Source organism: Chenopodium album, chromosome 4, assembly GCF_948465745.1.
Source record: "Chenopodium album chromosome 4, dcCheAlbu1.1, whole genome shotgun sequence".
Taxonomy (NCBI): domain Eukaryota; kingdom Viridiplantae; phylum Streptophyta; class Magnoliopsida; order Caryophyllales; family Amaranthaceae; genus Chenopodium; species Chenopodium album.
The window spans coordinates 37,973,212-37,994,983 of record NC_137837.1 but is presented as its reverse complement, the minus strand read 5'-3'; the positions used below and the strand labels follow the sequence as shown (position 1 = coordinate 37,994,983).

Here is a 21,772-nt window from a genome sequence, read left to right as displayed (position 1 = left end):
CCCAACAATTAATGGCATTGGATTTCTTCCAGATTCAATTTGCTTTAAAATAGTTAATATGATTGTTTTACCCTCATTAGTTCTACCACTAGTGAGAAGATATTTGTTAAGAATACAAAAGAGAAAAGCCCTTCTTCTATAAACATGAAAAGATTCTGAATAAGGTCTATCAAAGTAAAGGCGTGCAAATTATTTCAAATTAACTACACTACCATCTACAATATTTGTTAGATCTTTGTCTCTTAAATTAAAGAAGCGCTCAAAATCCTTATAATAATATTCATTTATTCTAGGGTTTACCGCAAGATCTAACGAAGTGAAGCCTAAGATGGCACAAAATTCTTCCGGTAAAGGGCTAAATTCATCACACCCTAGTCTACAACAATGAGTATATGTGTCCCAATATTCTAAGGCGGTATGAATAAAATCTATATCAAGATCTACCCCCTTAACACCATTGATACCTCCCATGTGAAAAAAGTCAAGTTTTTTTCTCTCTTTGGCAGTTAAAGACCGACACCATTCACGAGTGAAATTAGTAAAACTCTTAGTAACTAAAGACATGATTATTTGTTGAGAAACTAAGACTATGATTAATCTGCTGAAATTATGAAGAAATTCGGCAGATTAGGGGGCTATTTATAAAAAAAATCTATGTATTTTCAATCCGGAAAGGATTCGGAGTCAGCGAACTTCAGCGCCAAACGACAACCCTATCGCCTGGCAACAACAACAACGCCTGGCGCTAGCGCAAAACGTGTGGCGACACATGGCGCTGCAACGTTTTATCAACGAGCTATTCAAACCGCGTTTTTCTGGCTATAAATCGAACTCATACAATGACTTTACAATTTCATCCCTTCCTACAAATACCTTTACATATTAATATATTTTCCTTCAATTTTTCTTTTTCGGATTTATTTAACCTTAATTTAATTCTAGGTTTGTTGGAAGTCCAATTTATTTTTGATTTATTCTTTTTGGGGGAGAAAGTCGGATACCCTCCATTAATAAAAATGACCGAAATTTTTGCGCAAAATTACTTTTATCACAATTTTTTGCACACACAAATATGCACAAAAAAATGAAAAATAAATGCAACATAAATAATATAGTCATAATAGATAATAATATGTATATACAGATATGTCTAATAAATAAGTCAATCAGGTAAAGTTCTATACAAGTCGAAATAAATAAAACACATGCACAACTACGACGCTGGAGGACGCAGATGATGAGGGATGTTCATCATATCAAAAAACTGCGCAGTACGAGGAGTATGCTCCCCACCAACTCCAGCTCTAGTCTCTCCAGGAGGAGGAAAACTCAGCCCAGGACCCGTCCACCCAAGGTCGCCCTGATGAAGCGACAGAGGTTGAGGCTGCCGAGGCTGCTGCGATGACGAGCCGACCTCGTACATCCCACCACCTCTCGGAGCCGAAGTCGCCTCTCCCTGGCCTACTGGCCCAGCCTGTGCACCCTTAGATGAAGATCTCGAGCCCTCCACCGCCTCGGTCCAGTCAACGTCATATCAACCACCCCGATCGCCAGAACTAGTGCGGCGACGCCTCGAGCTAGACCTCGCCGGCTCTCTCCGAACCTCTGGTTTTGTCCGAGTACGAGAAGGAATGGGCTGCCCCTGCAAAAAGAAACCAAGTCTGAAGCAATCAAAATAGAAATATAACAATGTAGAAATAGATAAGATTTGGGGTAAGCATGGGATAGATAAGATTTCTTTGATGGACAATGGAGTGTTCTTGGTTCGGTTTAGAACTGTAGAGAGTAGAGACAAGGTTCCGAATGTTGGACACATTCTGTTTGACAAGAAGCCTGTTATCATGAAAGCATGGGATCCTAAGCTGGATTTGGCTAAGGAGAAAGTAACTAAGGTTCCTGTCTGGGTTAGGCTTGTAGGGCTTGACCTTAAATTCTGGGGTCAGAATGCTTTGATGAAGATTGCTTCCTTAATTGGAAATCCTATTAAGACTGATAGAGCTACTGCCTCTAAAGAGAAGTTGAATTATGCTCGTGTGATGGTAGAGGTTGAGATCAATGCCTTATTTCCAGATACTGTTGCATTTCTTGATGAAAAGGGTGTGTGCATTACTCAGAAAGTGGAGTATGAGTGGAAACCTATAATCTGCAAAGTTTATTATGATATGGGACATGAGGATGCTCAGTGTCCTAATCACAAAGTGCGAGCAAAGAAGCAGCATAGGCAGCCACCTAAGCAAGTGTGGAGACCTGTTCAGAAGACTAGCTATACTCAGCAGCAAACTAATGATGTTAAGGGGAGCAAGACAGCTGATGTGTCTGATGCTGGTGGACAGAATTCACTGTCTGAGCACTAGGCGAAAAATGCAATTGGCCACCGGTTGAAAACCCCCCATTGCCACCGGTTTTGAACCGGTGGTCATTTGGGGGGTGGCAATAAATCAGCAAATGGCCACCGGTTCAAAACCGGTGGCAATAGTGGTCATGGCCACCGGTTAACCGGTGGTAATACTAATTATGGCCACCGGTTAACCGGTGGCAATAAAAAAATGGCGCCTTTTTTTAGCTGCTGAAGGTAGACTATTGCCACCAGTTCGAACCGGTAAACCGGTGGCAATAAAAGGATCTTTTTTTTTTTTTTTTTTTTTTTTGGCCTGCAATTATTCCTGCAACTGATCCTGCTATAATATTCTGCCATAATATAATTATTAATAATAATCATAACAAGAATTAAAAATATATATTTAGACTACTTTTATAATTAAAATCCAAATGCAATACAACAAATTAAATAAAGTGTGATATATAAATAAATACAAACAATACTAATAACTAGTCAATATTGTAGTTTAAAAGTTAATAATAAACAAAGTATAAATTCAAAATGATGCCACATTTACAAATTGAAGGTGATGAAAGATGCCAACATGTCTCGAACTTCATTAAGCTCCTTGCTAGTTAACGGATCCCTCTTTTTCACCTTGCAAAACTTGGAATATATATTAAATTATGTTAGAATAAATTAAAAACATTCGCATTTTCATCCAAAATAGCCAAAATAAGGCCTATTTGACTTCTACTTGCCCATTTTCTACATTTTTAAACAAATGACCAAGTTGTTTCTCATAACATGTCAATTATACTTAGTTATAGGTGGCTAAGCCTTGAAATCAAAGGAAAAGGGCATTTTACTAAGTTTAAGGTCTCAATTTCATCCAAAATAGCCAAAGTAAGGCCTATTTGACTTCTACTTGCCCATTTTCTACATTTTTCAACAAATGACCAAGTTCTTTCTCATAACATGTCAATTATACATAGTTATAGGTGGCTAAGCCTTGAAATCAAAGGAAAAGGGCATTTTACTAAGTTTAAGGTCGCATTTTCATTCAAAATAGCCAAAATAAGGCCTATTTGACTTCTACTTGCCCATTTTCTACATTTTTAAACAAATGATCAAGTTCTTTCTCATAACATGTCAATTATACATAGTTATAGGTGGCTAGGCCTTGAAATCACAGAAAAAGGGCATTTGACTAAGTTTAAGGTCTCATTTTCATCCAAAATAGCCAAAATAAGGCCTATTTGACTTCTACTTGCCCATTTTCTACATTTTTAAACAAATGACACAGTTCTTTCTCATAACATGACAATTATACATAGTTATAGGTGGCTAAGCATTGAAATCAAAGTAAAAGGGCATTTTACTAAGTTTAAGGTCTCAATTGTCCAAAATAGCCAAAATAAGGCCTATTTGACTTCTACTTGCCCATTTTCTACATTTTTAAACAAATGACCAAGTTCTTTCTCATAACATTTCAATTATACATGGTTATAGGTGGCTAAGCCTTGAAATCAAAGGAAAAGGGCATTTTACTAAGTTTAAGGTCGCATTTTCATTCAAAATAGCCAAAATAAGGCCTATTTGACTTCTACTTGCCCATTTTCTACATTTTTAAACAAATGATCAAGTTCTTTCTCATAACATGTCAATTATACATAGTTATAGGTGGCTAGGCCTTGAAATCACATAAAAAGGGCATTTGACTAAGTTTAAGGTCTCATTTTCATCCAAAATAGCCAAAATAAGGCCTATTTGACTTCTACTTGCCCATTTTCTACATTTTTAAACAAATGGCCAAGTTCGTTCTCATAACATGTCAATTATACTTAGTTATAGGTGGCTAAGCCTTGAAATCAAAAGAAAATGGCATTTTACTAAGTTTAAGGTCGCATTTTCATTCAAAATAGCCAAAATAAGGCCTATTTGACTTCTACTTGCCCATTTTCTACATTTTTAAACAAATGACCAAGTTCTTTCTCATAACATGTCAATTATACTTAGTTATAAGTGGCTAAGCCTTGAAATCAAAGAAAAAGGGCATTTTACTAAGTTTAAGGTCGTACCTCATCAAGATGTATGGTGTTTGAACAATGAGTCGCTATCTCAAGCATGAATCTCATCACGTATAATCCACAATCAACTCCATTATCTTGTTGTGGGCACTAGCATAGGAACAAATCAAATGAATCAAACGTCACATAAAACCCACAATTGTTTTAGCACTGTTTATTAAGATAATCACAATATGATGTGGCATTACCATAGGTGATTTCCATGTAGGACCCCGTGGAGCACGACCATGTATCTTCTTCATAATACTATAGGAAAGTAAAATAAAATTTGATTAGTTTGACTACTAAATGAGTTAGGTTAAGATACTCAACACTAGGTAGCTATATTTACTTTTGTAGTACAGACATCACGAGGTACTTCTTTGTTGATCGAGCTGAATCAAGGTGAAAGATTCTGTTATTAGCAGGACAAATCACCATGAGGAACCAATGATACCTACATAAATTCACAATACACAAACACATCAATAATTAGGGTACAACAAATAATTCAAATGTAGAAAGAATTGAATTACACATGGTTAAACGTACTCCTCATAACATGGGGCGAATATGAACTTGTCTCCCGCACGCATTGATTCCCGAATATTATGGTTAACATCATACATCACCTCGGGGGAGTTGTGTAAGATTCTAGTCTCGGATGTCTGTTCGGGGCATAACCACCCAACTTTACTAGGGGAATCAGTGTCACTTAAGTGCTCCCGTAGTGCTCTACGTGCATGTGCAATGAAAAATTAATTGACATATATATGAAGGATAAACAACACTAATATATACAACAAATTAATTTAAGTGGCATTGAGCCCGTACCTCATGAATATTTGAATGAGAGAAATGTTAAGCATTGAACCGCTTAAAAGTTCCTTCACATCTTGTTTGTTTAACCATGCACTTGCATCCTCATCATAATGGAACATTGCCTTAGGAAGTGCAATTTCAATGGGATCGTCACTAGGCAAATGACTAAAACGATTGTGTAGAAAAGTTAAATCCTTAGTGAGCGATTGAAGGACATTGTCTCCAACAAGTGGAGTAGGTTGCATGGCTGAACCTTTCGAAGAATTTTTCTTCGACACTTGTTCACTCTTCGACCCTTGTTCACTCATCTTCTTTATAGGTTGATCAACGCTTTTAGGCTTCACCACCTTCCTTCTCTTTGATGGTTGACTTTTTTTCGAAATCTGATCAAAACAAAGATAATTAGAGTTCAAAAATTTTTGGCCGGGCTTTAAGCTAATAAGTACGCATCAAGATTTGTTATGTTGCACAACATCAAAATAAATATTACCTCGTTGATCAACCTCACCCAAGCACGTGGCCATTGCACATAGCTACCCTTTGCTTCCCAAAGAAGAGTAATCCCATCATCCATTATAGGCACCGGTAGTGGGATGTTTTCAAACCCAGCAATGTAAGAATTGATCCCGACCGAGTAATGTTGTGGCCTAAGCGATTGGAAATGGACCGTATCACCAGTCGTTGCTTGTGCACTTCCATACGCCACCAACTGCAACTCTCCTCCATTTGATAGCCCCGGGGCTAGAAGTGTACACTCGGTCTCTACCTACACCAGTAACGGAATTCACTTGTAAAAACTGAAATTATCAAAAAGGGTCTTTTCCTACACAATTGATCATGTAACGAAATTCACTATGTTAAAACCAAATACGCTCCCTCGAATCCCAAATTCACCACTAAATCTGGAAATTCATGGGGTGTTGGATTATCAACCTCCCTCGAGTCCGCATGTGTGGGAGTAACAACCTGCAATAATTAATCAATAATGCCACATTAGATCTCACGTAACTCACAAGCTAAGCCAAAACTAATAGATAGAAAACTACCTCATGTATCTCCTCTTCTCCTTGTCCTTTTGGGTGACTACTGGAGTCTACCGGTGTAGTCGAGGGGAACGCCAAGGGTAAGTTCATTTGCTTCGCCCAAGCATTGAATTCACCTATTAACTCATTACGAACTTGTTCCTTGATGGATGCCACCTTAGCATCCAATTCTTCCGGTGAGTTAACACTTCCTCGAGATCTTCCCTTTTTTGTGTATTCTGAACCCATCACCTTCTCCCATCCTAGCAACGTCCCTCCCATACCTACTACCCGGCCTGGATGGTAGGGCTTTCCCAAAGCCAAGGTGAAGGGGTCTTCCTCTATAGTCGGGACTAGCTTGCCTTCAACAACTTCTGTAGTGTACTCAAGCTGTAGCATAAGAAAAAATGTTAACATGAATACATAAAATGTTTTTGTATGGTAAAGTTATGCTAAAGTTTCAAATAGCTTACAAGTTTATCCGCCACTTTTTTTTCCGGTTCCTTGATGACCCATTTTCCGGTGTCCTTATCAAAGGAATGTAGGGAACAAATGAAATCGCCAGCACGACTAACCAATGTAGTGATCGTGGAGTTGGAGGGTTCTGAGGATGACCCTTGAGTCAAAGCGGGGTATATACCCTCCTTCTTCCAAGTTTGCCTCCATTCACCAAATGTCTTGGCCCCCGTACGATGGCGGTACTCCTTCTTCAATGAATTTTCCTTGTTTTGCTCTCGAATTTCCTACATAAATAGTAATGTTAACATCATTACTGCAAAAAGAGTCAATATGTTATACAATTCTCATTAGATTTAGTAGTTCTTACAATTGCTTTGGGTCGAGTTCTTTGAATAACAAAGTCTTTCCACTCTTCCTCCGTCACGCTTGGCCATTTTTTCCACGGTGGGTCTTGTTCCTCAACATCTTCCTCATTTCCACCTTCACCTTCATTTCCCTTGGAAGCTTTCTTCTTGTGTTTCTTTTTCTTATAGATCCATCCACTGGTCAAGTGGGTCTTGAAGCCTCTGAATCTCTCCGCTAGTAAAGAATCAAACACCCTTCTCTTTTGGGGATCATTAGGAATACTAAACAGCTTCTGCAATCACAAATACAAGCCATTATTATTTTCCATTTACAAACTAACATACGGTGAAATTATTTGTAATACATGTAAATGTGCATTTGAATAAAACACTTGCCCTGGTATCATCCCAAAATGTTTGAATCAAGCCTGGAGGTACTTGCTTCCAAGAAAGTGTAATGGGGATTTTGCGCGAACATATTCCAACTTGGTTTGCATATTTTCGAATCCATTGGCCAGTAGGTCGGCCTCTTTTGTCATACTCCAACACCATGGGACCGGTTGGCTTCTTAAAACTTGTTGTCGGACCCCTACCCTTTCTCTTAGCCGGTGCCTTTACCCCCACTCCACCACCTGTGTTCAATTGCTCCTTTCCTTGGCTTTGAGTTTGAGGAGTATTGTTCTCACCAACAATCTCAACAATTGAAGAATCAATAGCAGGCGCACGTTCAGCTGAAATTTCAAATTCATCAAGCCTTTGCTCATAAGCATCTTGTTCCTGATCTTCTGGCTCACCCAAATCAGTCTCCTTGTTGACATCATATGGCTCGTCATCATCCTCATCCTCATCCTCATAGCCATCATCATCATCCTCCAAATCCTCTACTAGTGGGTCATAATCGTCCTCCATGAGTTATAAACACCTGTCATTACAAACATAACACGATATTAGGTCCATAAGAAATAAAAATGTTGACATATAGGTCATAATACATGTTAGTATATAAAATATTAAATTCTATCATTTTTGATGCATTTTGACATAACTTGTTATTATCTAGTACCGTTAACACTAAAAAAATTAAATTCTATCATAATATGTCAATTTTGAGATATACTTCATTCATTAACAAGAATTTGTGAAAATTTAGCAACTACGATAACAATATCATACATTTTCCCTCCAACTATTCATAAAATTACCTAACTTTTGATTAAATTTAATAATACTTTTATTTGCTTACAATTTCAAATTAAATGGTATAGTACCTCATTCTAATATTCCTTCGTTGTGGTCTGACCGCATATAACATGTCTGGTCGTCTATGTCATTTGATGCAATAGGTCTAGGACCAGTGAAAGGTGCTGAATCATCAAATGCATCATATTCTTCCTCATCTTCAACATCTCCAATGCCTAGGATTCTTCTTTTCCCAGCTAGCACAATGGACCATCTTGAATCGACTGGGTCAGTTACATAGAACACTTGCTTAGCTTGAGAAGCTAGGATGAACGGTTCCGCACTATCATTCAAGTGCCCAAGATCTACAAGAGTAAAGTCATCATACTTGACATTACGCCTGATATTATCAACCCACTTACATTTGAAAAGAGCAACCGTGAAGTTACAATAATCAAGCTCCCATATTTCTTGAATTCGACCGTAGTATGACAATTTTGCATCGACAGGTGATTTATCCTTATCACTTGCAAACTCCCTTGACGATGCAACAAGCGTTACTCCACTATTTTGGGTCGACGTAGATTTCAAATCCCGACCCTCTGTCCAAAAAGTGTACCCATTGATGTCATATCCCTCAAATGAGCGAACATCATCCCTAGGACCATAAGCAAGCCACCTTACTGTATCGGTGACACTATCATCCAAGCGACTCATCACTCGTTGACTAAACCAACTCACAAACCTCTTATTATGCAACTGCATTAGTGCCCTTTCACCTTTCGATGGAAATTCATCACGCAAACTAGCCATGTGCTCATCTAAATATGGGTGAACATCAGCAACATGGTACAACACATAAAGGTGTTCTTGTAAGAACTGGTCTCGATCCGGTGACATTCGTTTCAACCCAATTGTGCCATGACCATCTAGTCTCCCTTCATGTCGAGAAGCAGGAAGACCAATAGGTTCAGCAACGACTAAATAGTCGGCCACAAAATTACCAATCTCCTCACTCACGGTCCCTTGAATCATGCTTCCTTCCGGATGAGCCGGATTCCTTACTTTATCTTGCAATGTGCCCATGTGTCTTTCAAAAGGATAGCACCACCTCAAGAAAACTGGACCGCACAACTTAATCTCACGCACCAAATGGGAATGAGATGCACCATTATGTCAAAAAAGGAGGGTGGGAAATACATCTCAAATTTGCACAAAGTCACAACCACATCCGTTTGCAAAGCATCAAGTGTACAAGGATCAAGCACTTTGCTGCATATTGTATTGAAAAACGAACATAGGCTTGTAATAGCTTCTCTCACGTGCTTCGGTAAAATACCACGTATTGCAATCGGTAGAAATACTTGCATCAACATGTGACAATCATGCGATTTCATACTTGTCAGCTTCAGTTCTCCACTTAAGGATACAAATCTTTTCATGTTAGATGCGTACCCAGATGGAACCTTAATGCCGTAAAGACATGCACAAAACATCCGCTTTTCAACCCTTGACAATGTGTAGCAAGCCGGTGGTAAATACTTCTTCTCAACCTTGCCTTTACCCTCATCTCTACTCTTTGAAGTATCCGCGGCCTTTCCCTTTCCCTTGCTCTTCCCATTTCCTTTTTTCTAAACATTTACAGTTTCTTGTTCCGGTTCCTTTCCCTTTCTATCCTTCCCCTTTGTAACCTTTTCTTGAGGCCACAATTCCGGACGAATCCCGATCTCTTCCAAATCTAACCGTACACCCTTTCCATCCTTTGTTTTGCCTGAAATATTAAAAAGTGTTCCCACAAGAGCATCACACACATTCTTCTCTATATGCATCACATCTAGACAGTGCCTAACATCATGTTCTTTCCAGTACGGAAGCTTCCACAAAATTGATTCTTTTTTGAAAAGAGCTGTTGAGACCGGAGCTTTTTCAGATTTTCCAAACAATGTTCGTATACCCTTAACTCGAGCATAAACCTCAACACCGGTCAATGGCCTAGGCGCAATCTCCTCTTCCACTGTCCCATCGAAAGCCTTTTTTTGCCTACGGTATGGGTGATCACGCCTAAGGAACCTTCGAGTCCTTATATACACATCTTTGTGGGAATTCTTAAGCTATATGCTTGATGTTTCATCAATACATATGGGGCATGCTTTTTTCCCTTTAACCTTGTACCCACACAGGTTGCCATATGCAGGGAAGTCATTCATGGTCCACATAAGGGCTGCACGCAATGTGAACACCTCGTTCTTATGAGCATCAAAACAAGAAACCCATTCGTCCCACATCTTTCTCAAATCGTCAATTAGTGGCGCAAGGTAAACATCTATGTTATTTCCAGGTTGCCTAGGCCCCGTTATTAGCAATGAAAGCATTATATACTTCCGTTTCATACATAACCAAGGAGGCAAATTGTAGATCATTAAAAGAACCGGCCAAGTGTTGTGTTGGGTACTAAGAGTGCCAAATGGATTCATCCCGTCTGTGCACAACCCAAGTCTTAAATTTCTGACTTCATTACCAAACTCCGGAAACTTCAAATCAATGTTCTTCCATTGCGGGGAGTCAGCCGGATGCTTCACCATTCTGTTTTTCTTCCTTCCCTCGGCATGCCACCTCAGGTTTTTAGCGTCTTTTGGTGTTGAGAATAGACGCTTAAACCTTGGAATAATAGGAAGATACCACAACACCTTAGCAGGAGGTCCCTTCATACCAGGATTGCAACTCATGCGCTTGTAGCGCGATTGCTTGCATCGTGGACACTTCTCCAATTGTTCATTCTCATCACGATACAAAATACAATCATTAGGACAGGCATGTATCTTCTTATACTCTAAACCAAATGGACACATAAGCTTCTATGCATAATAGTAAGACGTAGGAATTTCATTCCCATCAGGGAACATCTCACTTAATGCGGTCAACAAAGAAGTAAAACTGACATCCGTCCACCCATGCTTCGACTTAATGTTAAAAAGTGTTAGCACGGCAGAAAGTTTGGAGTATTTTTTGCACCCAGGGTACAAAGGCTTTTTGGAAGCCTCCGATAGTAATTCAAACACATCACCTTCGACATTATGCAACATCTCATCCACGTCATTATCCTCGACCTCATCCACTAGATGATCCTCAGCTCCATCCTCACCACTATCAATAACATATTCATCATTCTCCCATTCCTCGTTCACATGAATCTCATTTCTTTTATCATGCACATCATTCCCATCAAGATCTTCACTATACTCTCCACTTTCACCATGCCAAATCCACACATGGTATTTAAGTCTAAACCCACGACAAAGTACATGATCTCTAATGATTTCAACACTATTAACCACCTTCACATTATTACAATCAACACAAGGACAGTATAGGCCTTCCTCACCAATTTTGCGCTGATAAGATAAAGCCGTCTCGCAAAACTCTTGAACCCCATTCCAAAAATCCATTGTATCACGTCTACCATACATCCAACCACGATCCTTTCCCCTTTAGTAAAGTGTCTCTAAATATATATAACAACATATTATCAATAATGTACAATTGCTACATATCTTATGTAAATCAACTTCAAGTACACATCGTGAATATACCATTCATATAGTGAACAAATGCATGTTTCCAAAGTGTCCTTATCACTCCAACCTAATCCATCCTTGAATGTCTACTCTCACTAGTGAATGTATGTCAACTTTCCAATTTTAAGGAAAATCCGGCAGCACTTCCCCCCAGTTCTCCAAGTACAAGATGTAGATAATTACTTACCCACATATGTACCCAGAGAACATGGAGAAGAAATGGACAGCCTAGATGTTCCTTAAAATCGAAAAAAAAGACATACATTCACCACCTAAGTGAGAGTAAACATTCAAGAACAGTCCCAACCGGGGACTATTCAAGACTTTCTCCTAATGAGAAAGCCTTGAACGGGTATCTAGGCATATGATGATGCAAACATTCCACATATTATTGTAATTATTTATTATTAAACAAGACACAACTTGTAATATCATGAACAAACTTTTATCAAACAGATAAATAGAAAGAAATATATATAGCTCCATAAAGTTTATAGTTCATACCAATATAGCAAGTATAATGGATGTAATGTCTTGAACTTCCCACTTGAATAGCTAATAAACTTGTGCTTCACTACATATGAATCTACAAAAATAAAAAAATACAACACCAAAATAAAAGTTAGTAATTTTGTCAAGAACTATATACAAAACAACCTAAAATTACACATTAAAACATACTACCAAATTCAACTAATTAATTAACAAGTTTACTAATAATCTCTACTTTATTCAAAATTTCCTAATAAAACCTAACAATCAATTTCACACCACTCCAACATATCAAATTATACTCCATAATCCATATATTTCCTAAAAGCATTAGGAAAATCATTATGTAACGTAATCTAAAACGGATTACTCCTCAATCTAACTCCAAAATAATTCAATAATTCATACTATACTTAACCAAAAATTAAGCAACAACAACAAATTGATAATAATAATAATAATACAATGAAAGAAATAAAAAAAATTATTCAAAATATATTTTCCATTATACTGTTAATTCATGAACAATTAATCAATTTCTTGCATTCTAAAGATACACACAATTAAACAATTTCTTGATTTCTAAAGTGCATTCTCTAAAATTTTAACCCTACCAACAACAAAAAAAACCCAAAAAATTCAGAAAAATTAACCAAAAAATCTCTTTTTCCTCTCATTTACACTGTGGTTTCACCTCTTATTCATATGTAGTACGGGCTCATGCACTTTAGAAATTCATGAACAATTCACAAAAAATTACACTTTAGAAATCCACCGTACCTCTACTTCCAAATTTCAAGTTTATGATTCACTAATATAAAGTAATTGCAGTTTTTTTTTTCAATTAACCTAATTCACGAACAATTCACAAAAAATTACCTTAAAAACAACAAAAATAAAACACAGAAATTCAGAAAAAATTACCGTCTATTAATCAGAAATTTCGAACGGTGGCTGTGGGATGGTGGTGCGGTGGCTGTGGGATGGTGGTGCGGTGGCTGTGGCGTCAGTGGTGAGGTCTGTGGTTGCACGCTGCTTGCTTGCTGCTTGCTTCGAACGCTGGTTGTTGTAATGTCGAATGCTGCTTGCTGCTTCGCGCACTGGTGGAGGAGGTTCGGAGGGAGTGAGGAGGTGGTGGAAGGTGGTGCGGCATCGCTGGTGGATTGTGTGGTGGTAGGGTTTGGATGGTGGTGCGGCGTCTGGTCGTGGCTCGTACTATGGAGTTTTGGTGAATAAAACAGTGGAGAGAAGAAGCTTGAATTGGGCCGCGCGTTTTATTATATATTCAAATATTGCCACCGGTTCAAAACCGATGGCCTTAAGCATTATTGCCACGGGTTCGGTTTGAACCGGTGGCAATAATAAATGCCTAATTCGCGGCCAATTTTTTAACCACCGGTTTTAAAAAACCGGTGGCCTTTAAGCGGTGGCATTTTCAATTTTTCTACTAGTGGAGGCTCCACTTTTGGTACAGCCAGGTGTGGTCTTGGTTGGTGGTAGTGGTAACAGATTTAGGGTATTGGAGGAAGGGGAGTGCTCTGAGATGTTCAATGAATAGTGTGGGGTTTTGGAATGTTAGGGGCCTAAATATGCCTAGAAAGATATATGATGTTTTGTGGTTCATAAGACACCATAATATTGGGTTGTTTGATCTTCTGGAAACTAGAGTGAACGATAGGAATTTTGGCTAGGTGTTTGATAGAGTTGGTGGTGATTGGTCTGTTTGCTCTAATTACAGTAAGCATAAAAATGGTAGAATTTGGGTGATTTGGTTGTCTCAAATTTTTGAGGTGATGGTGACCAAGGTTGAGGTGCAGTCAGTTCATTTTAAAGTAGTTCATAAGGCTACTGGTATTCAGTTTGAGGTTACTTTTGTGTATGGCTTGAATGAGGCTGTGCAAAGGGAAGAGCTATGGGATCAACTAAGGATGCTTGCTGGTAGTGTCCATAGTCCTTGGCTTATTGGTGGAGATTTTAACAATGTTCTTAATCTTAGTGATAAGGTGGGTTCTACTGTAACTCTTGCTGAAGTAGAGCCATTTAGAAAGTGTTCGAGGGATACTCAGCAGTTTGACTGGCAAACTGGGGGTATGTTCTATACTTGGAATAATAAGCAAGGTGGGATTGATAGAGTGAGCACTAGAATTGATAGAGTTTTGGTGAATAATGCTTGTCTGGATGAGTTTCCTAATCTGCAAGTGTAGGGAATAATTCAAGCCTTAAAATCCCACTAGCTTGAACCCCACTGTGATCATACACTAAAGTACGGTGGCGTCCAAAAGGGAAGAAGATAGAGCAAAAGAGTCGCCAACAAGTTTTTAAGGAACTTGTAAACCGTTCATAGGATGAGGGTTACACCCCTTAACGATCCAAGAGATCGTCAACTCCATAAGGTCATGAACCAAATAAGGGTTCGGGGATGATGGTACAAATCCAACCTAAAAGAGATTGAACCTGCCCTAATAATAGGCCTCTACTTTATTCTGATCGTATTCATGTGCGCTTTTTGACTAACATGCAATCAATAGGGTTAACCCTAAACCTGTTTATCTATGTTGGTTGAATATTAATGCACAAATAAACTATTATTGGCTATCACTTGAATTTATAATCACAATTAACCCTAAACAAGATTATTAATTATCTTATTAAGCGTGATTGCAAGTACCAATTCCCTTTAAATATGCAATAAAGGTGATCAAGCAATAAGAATAAATATCAAGCAACATAATAAACAATCAATATCATGAATAATAATTATAATAATCATAATAATAATAATAATCATAAATAAAATAATCATCATCAAAATACTAATAATAACAATAATAATATTCATAATCATCATAAATTATAACAATTATAATCATAATCATGTTCATGTTAATATTAAAGCATAATAATAGCAAGATCCTAGGCATGATACTAACAAGATTAATAACAAATCCTAGCATGTCACTAAGCAATAAAAATCAAATCTTTAACCCTAACATGATACTAGCAATCATAAATATTAGGAAGAGCATAGGAAGCATCACAACAATCATATTTAATTTTAAAATTACCCTAGACATGATACTAGGAATATCATAATAACAATATAAACATGATTTCTACATCATAATCAATAAATCAATTAAAGTACTTACTTTGATGCCTCGTACCTCTTTCTAATTAAAAAATACACACGTTAGTAACTTCAAGGAAAATAATAATCAAAACAATTAAATTAAATAATTGAAAGAGAGATTTGGGACCAAACCCTCAGAAATTAAAAACCTTTCACGTCTAGGACGAAGGCAACTTCGAATATGGCTAGGTGTTTCTAGATCTAATGAATGCAGAATTTTGTATGAAAAAGTAAGAAAAAATTGAAGAAAGAAAAGAATGCTAAATAATTAATGCTTGTGAAGAATTGATGAATGAGAGATGTAGATGATGATCGTAGATGAATGAATTCTGAATAAAAGCTTGCGAATGAAGAGAATTGGTGTATGAAAAAGGAGTTTTTGATACGATATTTATAAAGAAAATCAGCCAAAAAAGATAATTTAACAAAACAAAGTCTGACGATCGCAAAACAGGATTGGCGCCAACCCTGGCTAGCTGGCGCCAGGAACCAGTGGCTAGCGCCAGGCGCCAATGGCTAGCGTCTGGCGCCAAGCCTGGTTCCAGGCGCCAAGGCCTGGGGTTGGACGCCAAACTGGATTTCAACGCGTTTTCGAAAATCTGATAAATTTACCGTACTGGAAGATAAAATAATATAATTTCTCCGAAAATGCTATTTGATCTTGATTAAAAACTCTGAAAAGTCAACAAAGTCAACTTATCAATGCTAATTTAATTAGGAATGAAAAGAACCTTCTAGAAGATTCTAGAAGACCAAAACCATTCCTAATTGCATTAGGAATGATAAATCATATTAGGCCCTCCCCTAGATCATTGGGCCATACATAAAGCTCAAACCGGGCCCAGTTTAGTAAATTGGCCATAACTTCCTCAATATTCATCGGAATTGGGCTTATAATATATCGTTGGAAAGGTCTTTGCAAGCCCCATCCAACTACACTACTATTGGACCCATATCATGGACCAACCAAACTGGATTGGCTGTTTTCTTAAAATAAAGTTTTCAAAAACAGAGAGAAGAGAAAAGAAATAAAAACTTTCCGCAACACTAGACCTTTCCACACTTCGTTTCATTCGATTATGATTCGACGTGAAAGGTACTCATCACTGGGTTTGGTTTTGGGGAGACACAAATGGGTGTCTAAAGAAGCCCCCACTTTGACTGAGTTTGGAGAAACGCGAGTTTCGAAAACGAAAGTCAAAGTATCGATAGGGACGGAGAATGATTCAGAACGTTCTGCGATCCTAAATTAATCTTATAACGCCGATACCTGCAAAACTAGCATTAGATAAACATATAAAAGAGTTAAGAAATGCGTATCTTGCACCGTCAAGCACACGTCTCTGAAAGTAACCGATTTGTTTTGATGACCTCCTGTAAGCTAGAGAATGCCATCCCGCTTGAAAACCGCTATGCCTGTAACTGCTTCCAAATTAGAAGATTGCTTCGCCTGAAACGATCCTCCTCCGCAATGATAATATTCCACGTCCAAGGGAATATCATCGAAGATTATTTTTCTCGAAATAATCCCAATCCGCATTGATAATATTCCGCGTCCAAGGGAATATCATCGAAGATTATTTCTCTCGAAACAATCCTCATCCGCATTGATAATATTCCGCGTCCAAGGGAATATCATCGAAGATTATTTCTTTCGAAACAATCCTCATCCGCATTGATACGATAATTTTCCAAAGGAAATTACCGAAGATCTACGCCTGTCGATCTTTAAAAGTTCGCCTGAACTTTGCCTCCGCTATGCCTGTACGTCGGCGCTCTTTTGCTTTGAACCTGTATGTCGGTCCCCTTTGCCCTTGAACCTATATGTCGGTGCCTTTTGCTCTTGAACCAATATGTCGGTGCTTTTTGCTACTGAGCCAATGCTTAGGCGCTTTAAGCTAAGTGAGACGATCTCTTATTAGGTCGATCACTTTACGTAATCAAGCCAATTACTTAATCAAGTCAAACTGCTTAGAGGGGCTAACTGGCGTACCAAGGAACCCAAAAATATGTTGCAGAAGGCTAGCACAACCCAACAAGTAGCTGGGTGATTTGGCGTCGCTGAAAAACCATCAGCGCCAGCCGTTTGGCGTTAGCGCCAGGCGCTGATGTTGGCGCCAGGCGCCAAGCCCAGATGGTGACGCCAATGTCTAGGGACTGGTGCCAGCACGGGATTTTCTTTAAATCCCCGTTTTCGGTTCATTTCTTGGCTCTGTTCGTCGCGAAAGCTGCTCGAGAAAACCGAAAGCTTCAATTGCTCATTGCTCACTCGTTTCTCAACCGAATTCGCTCAAATTTGTTGCAAATCAAAGCTCTTCTCATCTATTTTCCCGATCTATGTAAGTTTTCCTCAAACTCACACCGGTTTTTTGTGAATTCTTGGCATGAACATTCACGAATTTCATGAAAATTTGAATCCTATGATGCTCAATTTGCTTTGTTTGTCAAGTTTTATGTCATTAAATTGCTTATTTATGTTTATATATTGCCTTAGGAGTAATTTGAGACTTGTTTGACTCAATTTGGTGAAGAAATGAGCGATCTGCCATTGTTGGACCTCTTAAGGTCGTGAAGAACAATGTGGTTTGTTCTTGATGTTTTTGCTAGCAATTCTTGTTCAATTTGTCACAATAATCACTATAGTATTGCAAGAAATTGTTTGATTGCTTGAAAAAATACTGTCATGCTCAATTTGAATTTGTGCTCTGTTTTAGTACTACGTACTCTGTTTTTTGCGAACATAGTATCATGTGGCTAGGCGAACCTTAGATACTATAGAACCTTAATTTATGATAATTCTGCACAATGTAGCATGGCTAGACAACGAGGCTCGGGTTCACGGTCCCGAAACACTAGACGGAAGCATGAACCCGTGGAGGACGACACCACGCCGTCCACTTCGCTTGGTCGGCTCCCGGAGTGGGACGAGCAGACTTTGTTCTTTGCCCCTGTCCACCACATTTCTGAGAGGGTGAGACGGGGAACCGAGCCTGGGAGGACACGGCATCACGGCTCTGGTTGTGACGGTCTAGGCGATTTGTATAGGATGCATATCGCCAGGGACCTTGAGACGAGACTCCTATGGGAGTCTTGCGGGCTAGTTACTCTATTCGAGACCTCCGAGGCTATGGTCACCTCCAGCGGGGGTCACCACGTGGTGCGCGCCTTGGTGGAGTTCTTCTGAGACACCACCAACACCTTCCATTTTCCCTGGGGCGAGATGATGGTCACCCCTACAGACTTCAGTCTCATCACAGAACTGGAGTTCACTTCTGTGCCGCTGCCGTTTGACGGTGGGATCGACGTCTTTTCTCCAGAGGTCGAGGAGTTGTTGGGGCCGATTGTTATTCGGGCCCAAGCTGAGGTCGAGACGACTCAGTTCAGTGCTAGAGGGATTCGCCGCTCGACGCTGGCAGCGGCTCTTGATGATGATGCGACCACCCGAGAGCAGCGGGTGCACATCTTTGTGCTGATGTTATTGTCAGGGACATTCTCCCCTGACAAGGGTAGTAGGGCATTGCTTTACTACCTCCCTGCTGTCCGTGATCTCTAGCGGATCGGGACTTATGACTGGGCCAGCTTGGCCTACCCTGATTTCGTTTGTGCGCTGAGGGACTCATGTCGACACCGGTCCTTTGGGACGAACGTTGCTTTGTCTGCTTCCTGGAAGGTCTTAGAGGTAAACATTATTCCCTATAAGATTTAGCTCTACATATTAGTTAGCCTTTACTCACGCTTTTAACTTTTTGTAGATCTGGTTCTACGAGTATTTTCCTTCCGTTGCGCCGGCGAGACCATCGCCGAGGGGATATCCGGTGATCGCCACTTGGGGCGGCCATCATGTGGACATGTCTACTGCACGCGTCCGGAGCCGGATCATCTCGGTACGACTTTAGTGTTTATCTTGCTCTTTCGCGGTGTTTTAGACATATTCTTGCCTGATTAGTGCTTTTTATAGGGACCTGAGGTAGTATACCGACCATGGGGCGGTAGGACAGTCCCTGGATTAGCCGTACAGTACTCTGCTGAGCGTCGCTATTTTCTGGGACCTACGGAGCGGTCGTGTATTTAGGAGAGAGAGTTGCTAGACAACACTCTTCTGATGTTTTCGTCGTTCCTGCTCCTCTGCCACGTCATATGTTCGACGAGAGACAGTTGTCGAGCATGGCCGAGGGAGCTGGTTCCCTCTGGCGGTCCCATGTGATCCTTGGGCGGTGTTACGCTGAGGAGCTACTACCTTTATTAGCTCCAGCCCCTGTACCGGACGAGGATGTGAGGGTAAGATTCTTAGCTTTTTATTTTTCACTAAGTAGCCCCCAAGTATTACCTTACTGATTTCTTCTGTTTTATCAGGATGGTCCTGCTGAGTTTATGCCGCCCCGTATGTCCGTTCACTACCTGGGAATATACTGGCCGATCGAGGAGATGATTTCTCCAGCTCCCGAGGGCGAGCGCTTCGTGGAGCGGTCGATTCCTCGCCACCAGACTAGTGTAAGCCTAGTTTTAATTCAGGATTTTGTGTTCATTTATCATGTATTTTCACTGACTTATTTTTCTGACAGTTCTCACGCGAGGTGGTTTCGGCTATAGCACGATGCATAGATGCCTTCCGGAGCCAGCTCGTCCGGATGAGGAACCCGACCACCTGTCGTCGGGACGACGTTGTCCGAGAGGTAACCTTTTTTACTCATCATTTCTGCATTATGGCTTCAGTTTTACTTTGTTTCTGATTTAATTCTTTTTGCAGGGCCAGCCCATCGCTTCTCACACACGTACGAGACCCGAGGGGCGGAGAGATCCGGCGAGGTCTAGCTCGAGACGTCGTCGTACTTCGTCAGGAGGTAGAGGCGGTCGCTATGAAGCTGCTCGAGCCGACGTTGCTGAGGGCTCGGGATCTTCTTCTGAGGGTGCTCCTGCTGCACCGGTAGGAGAGGCTACCTCGGCTTTCAGAGGTTGTGGGATGTACGAGGTTGGCTCGTCATCGCAGCAGCCTCCGCGTTCTCAGCCTCCGGTTGATCTCGACTGGAGCGGTCCTGTCTTGAGTCTTCCTCCTCCTACGGAGACTGGAGCTGGTGCTGAGGCTGGAGCTGGTGGAGAGGTGACTCCCCGTACGGCGCAGTTTTATGGCATGATGGGCCTACGTCCTCCGGCGCCGTAGTCTGTTTCCGTATATGTATTTTATTTTGACTTTTTTATAGAACTTTGCCTTTGACTCATTATTTAGACACATTTGTATTTTTATGTAATCGTAAATTCATTTGATTGTTTATTATTATGTTAGTGTATGTTAGTGTGTGCAAAAGAAGTGTGATAACAATTTCGCGCAAAAATTCCGTCATTTTTATTATTGATGGAGGATATTATCCGACTCTTTCTCCTAAGAAGAAAAAATAAAAAGGAAAAGAAAACGGAAAAAAATGCTGGTTTTTTGAAAATTAAAATAAAATCCAAAAAAAAGGAAATAAAATAAATTAAAAATAATTGCGATATTTAATTAATTAAGAAAAAAAGATAGAAAAGATATTTAGGAAAATTAAACGGAGCCATCAAGTTTTTAACCGACTCAAGTTTAATATCAAAAACGCAAACTGGGCACGCGCGGCTGTCATGGTGACTTGGCGTTAGCTGGCGCCACACTATGGCGCGTGGCGCCAGGCGCTACACTTAGCGTGTGGCGCCAAGCTCTGGAGGGTGGCGCCAATGTCGGGGTTTTGACGCCAATTGACGCTGACTCCGTATTTCATTCAGATTAAAATTCTTCGCAATTTGTGCATAAATAGCCCCCTGCTCAGCCGGTTCTTCTCATAATTCCAGCGAAAACAATTATTCTCTTCTTTAGAAAAAATAATAATCATGTCATTAGCCACTAAAACCTTCACCCAATACACTCATGAATGGTGTCGATCTCTTAATGCTAGAGAAATAAAAGAATTAGATTTATTTCACTTGGGGGAAATTTATGGTGTCAAAGGGGTAGATTTAGACCTAGACTTCATACATACCGCTCTAGAATTTTGGAATATTGATACGCATTGTTTTAGAATAGGGTATGATGAGATTAGCCCTTTGCCAGAGGAATTTGGTGTTATCTTAGGCTTCCCTGCAATAGACCTGGTAGTAATCCCTAGAGTAGATGCATATTACTATAAGGATTTCGAACGCTTCTTTAATTTAAAGGATAGGGATTTATCAAAAATAGTAGATGGCAATATAGTAAATTTGAAAGAATTCGCACGCTATTATTTTGATAAACCTCTTTCTGAATCCTTTCATATATATAGAAAAAGGGCGTTTTTATTTTGCATGCTCAATCAATATTTTCTTAGTAGTGGTAAAAATAATGAGGGTTAATCAATTATC

General features: G+C 39.6%; 1 long non-coding RNA gene across 1 annotated transcript; it reads right to left on the bottom strand.

Moving 5' to 3' along the window:
* Positions 1-4,442: 4,442 nt before the first annotated feature.
* LOC145626940 (uncharacterized) lies at positions 4,443-4,775 on the bottom strand. Its single transcript, XR_014111195.1, has 3 exons — positions 4,742-4,775; positions 4,599-4,656; positions 4,443-4,500 (listed from the first exon to the last, which is right to left on the bottom strand). It is a non-coding gene; the product is annotated as an uncharacterized LOC145626940 (long non-coding RNA).
* Positions 4,776-21,772: the final 16,997 nt, after the last annotated feature.